The following is a 3,925-nucleotide window of genomic DNA, read 5'->3' as shown; positions in this document are numbered from 1 at the left end:
GATGTATTTGTATAAATAGGCATCTAAAACAGAGAATCTTTCAAAACTCCAAAAAATTTTCAATCGTCGACGTCCTCTTCAAGCTCATTGAACTACAATGGCACCTGCAACTTCTCCTCCTTCAGCTCCATTACTTCCCTCCTTGGTTCTTGATGAGTTATCAAAAGGTTTTACTAACAAATAAATTGTTGTTAGGATCATCCACGTCTGGGAAGCACGCAATCCTAAAAAAGGTGGCTTACTTATGGGGTTTGAACTGCTTCTCATAGACCAGAAGGTACTTGAATTTCTTTTTTAAAAAGGTTTCATTATTCTCATAAGTAAACACTCTCATAGTTGACAATTTATTGTACAGTCAACTTTGATCCAAGCATTCATTACGGCAAACCGAGTAGCCTACTACGAGGAAAATCTCAAACCTGGAGTTGTCTACACAATTAAAAATTTCTTGGTAGCTAACAACAAAAAAAGCTACAGGGTATCTCCACACAAGTTTCTGATCCAGTTTACCCAACAAACAAGTCTGAATGAGGTTATTGATGCTGGCGAACTGATTGAAAGACAAAAGTTTAGGATTCGTTCTTTTGCAGAATTTGAAGAAGCTGTTGACATGAACGAAGACCTATTTGGTAAATATACGGTGCTTATATGTTTGTAATAATATCACCATGTTCTAACTCTAAATTTGATCCACCTAGATGCTATTGGAAAACTGGTCCTCATCAATGATCACAGCTTCAGCAACATAACTGATGAGCAACCAAGCGGTGTGATTAAAGGCAAAATAGAAGTTCACCAGTATGAAGAGCCTGATATTCAAAAGTATACTTTGATTGAGATAGAGAATATAATGCACCAGTATGAACACACACTAACTGAGTTCAAAGATATGCCACAACTAGATGTCGACGTGTTAAAAGATCTAGGTAACAGCCTGTTAACTGAAGAATCAGGATACAATGTACAAAAGGAGAAAAAAGACCACAAAAAACTTCTGAGCAGTCTAAATGTTCAGCAAAAGCAGGTTTATGATGCAGTTATGGAGTCAGTTGAAAATGGATCGGGAAAATTATTCTTCCTATATGGTCCCGGTGGAACAGGAAAAACGTACCTTTATTCGACCATCATTTCTAAGTTGAGATCAGAAAGAAAAGTTGTTCTCCCAGTCGCTTCATCAGGCATCGCAGCATTGCTTCTACCTGCAGGAAGAACGGCACATTCACGCTTTAAATTTCCCATGGATCTCAATGAAGATTCATTATGTCATATAAAGCCAGGAACGATGTTAGCAGAACTAATAGAGAAAACTGATCTTATCATATGGGATGAGGCGCCCATGGCACATCGGTACGCATTTGAGGCGGTTGACAGAAAATTACGAGACTTGATGTCCATGAAAAAATCAGAAGCTAAAGACCAACCTTTTGGAGGCAAGACTGTAATACTAGGTGGGGACTTCAGACAAACACTACCAGTTATTCCACAAGGTTCTCGAGCTGATACAGTATTAGCATCAATTAAACAATCATACTTGTGGGACTCTTGCAAAGTTTTCTCCCTAAAAAAGAACATGAGACTTCAAGAATCACAAGGAAACTTCGCTGCATGGCTACTAAGTGTTGGAGATGGAACTGCACCTACAAATGAGACAAAAGATGTCAACGAAGATGATGGTCAGATGGTAGTAGTTGATCCTAAATTCATAATGCAATCAACTGGAGATCATTTACAAGATATTTTTAAAGCCACAAATGCAGAGAACAAGTTATCAAAAAGCACATATGCAAGCATTACAGAGAGAGCAATCCTAACTCCACGAAATGAGACAGTTGATGAGATTAATACATGCATGTTAGAACATCTACCAGGAACATCAAAGGAGTATCTCAGCTCAGACAATATGGGCAAGGGTGACACAGTAAATACTGACTACGAGTCTCTATATACTGTTGAGTATTTAAACTCACTAGAGTTCCCAGGACTACCAAAACATAAGTTGGCTTTGAAAGTAGGAGCTCCAATAATGTTGATTCGCAACATCAACCAAAAAGAAGGTCTATGCAATGGCACAAGATTAATTGTAACACGTTTGGGAAAAAGATTGATTGAGGGCGAAATAGTCACGGGCACACACGCTGGTCAAAAAGTGATTTTGCCACGGATAATCTTATCGCCACCTGACTCAAAGCATCCTTTCACACTTCGAAGACGTCAATTCCCAATCAGAGTATGCTATGCAATGACAGTTAACAAAAGCCAAGGACAAAGCTTAAAATCAGTTCTTCTCTATTTGCCTCAACCAGTTTTCAGTCATGGTCAGTTGTATGTGGCGCTCTCACGTGTAACATCTCATACAGGTTTAAGCATTCTAAAACCCCATAATGATGCAGAGAAGACAGTAAAAAATATTGTCTACAAGGAAATATACAACGGGCTACCTAGAAACTAAGGCCAGATTCGATATTCCATTCTATATGATTTTAGAGAAATCAACTTCAGTTTTGGTTTGGATTAATGTATTTCTTTCTATAAAGTGTTATGGACTAATTCCTCATAAAAGCAAGTAATAAAAACCTAAGACACAGAACCTCTGAACCAATCTTAAGTCAAAAGGAAGAGCAAATATATATGATAAGTGATGGCTAGATTTTGTGTCGGTGGTTGAACGTGAAGCAAGATTCGGACGTTAATAAGAAAGAAGCATAGATGGATGAACAACAAAAGACATAACCAATACTAACAAATTCCCCGACAGACAGTAATCAGATTAATCCCTAATTCATTTAATTAAAAGGGAAGAAGAAGACGAAGATTGAAAAAAGAAGCTTACAGTGCTTTCAAACGAATTCCCAATTCCCAATTGATATGATGATTTATCTAAACCTCGCCCTTCTTGGTAGTCTCGGCAGCCAACCTCATCCATTTCCATAATGTTTCCTTAATCGAACCAATCGTATTTGCCACCAAAACAATATTAATAATAGGATTAGGATGCGAATATCGAATAGAGAATAAAAGAAGAAGACAGGGGCAGGAGAAACGTAAGGATTCAACTCAGTCAATTTTGATTTTGAAATCTCATAACCAAAAAAAACAAATGAATCATTACCGGAGAGGTTTTATCACCGGATCTGATATGAATAGATGCTTCGGCGGAACGGTTAGGGTTCTTGAAGTTTCGTACAACAGGTGGGAGGGTACATGGAAGGAGATGCGATTGGAGGCGATCGTCCAGCGTCGACATGAGACCAACCATAAGCTGCCTGCGCGTGGGTGACACGTACGGGTAATCCATGAATTTCCGGTGGAGATTATCGTCCATGGTCTAGGATTGAGCTCAAACTCTGAGTTTGTTTGAGAATCGCGATGTGTTTGTTCGAGTTGGAGTTAACGGCGAGAGAGAAGAAGAGTAGAGAGTGTTGCAAAATATTCTGGACATCGTTTATATGTGGCTATGATTAAATCACATGACTTCTTCTTTTATAATACCACACTAAAGTTTCTTTAAAAATTTACATTTAACACACGTGTACTTTTATTGGTAGTTTTNTTTTTTTTTTTTTTTTTTTTTTTTTTTTTTTTTTTTTTTTTTTTTTTTTTTTAATTTTGGTATAAACTATAGTACTTATTTCTAATGTTTTGTAAACATTTTTATAACTGTTTTACTAATAGGCTAATAAGAAAATGTAACATTTTTAAATTTGATATTTCTAATAGTTAGCAAGAGAAATTGACAAATCATATTTCTATAACATTATTTCTATAATTCTACTATCAATACATTTTATATTTAAATTAAATTTTTAAATAAAAATTAATAAATAAATGATAAATTTTTTTTTTTTAAAATATGAAAAATTGAATTAAAAGAAAGTAGAAATTAATTTTATTATTAGATATTAATGTATAGCTATTAAACAAAAAA

At 35.8% G+C, this 3,925-nt stretch overlaps 1 long non-coding RNA gene across 1 annotated transcript; it reads right to left on the bottom strand.

Annotated features, from left to right (window-relative positions):
* Positions 1-296: 296 nt before the first annotated feature.
* LOC104773513 lies at positions 297-3,451 on the bottom strand. Its single transcript, XR_765123.2, has 4 exons — positions 3,110-3,451; positions 2,831-2,937; positions 1,112-1,637; positions 297-809 (listed from the first exon to the last, which is right to left on the bottom strand). It is a non-coding gene; the product is annotated as an uncharacterized LOC104773513 (long non-coding RNA).
* Positions 3,452-3,925: the final 474 nt, after the last annotated feature.

The sequence above is a fragment of the Camelina sativa genome, unplaced genomic scaffold, assembly GCF_000633955.1.
Source record: "Camelina sativa cultivar DH55 unplaced genomic scaffold, Cs unpScaffold00556, whole genome shotgun sequence".
Taxonomy (NCBI): Eukaryota; Viridiplantae; Streptophyta; class Magnoliopsida; order Brassicales; family Brassicaceae; genus Camelina; species Camelina sativa.
Note: the sequence above shows the minus strand (reverse complement) of the source record. Positions and strands in the feature narration are given on the sequence as shown.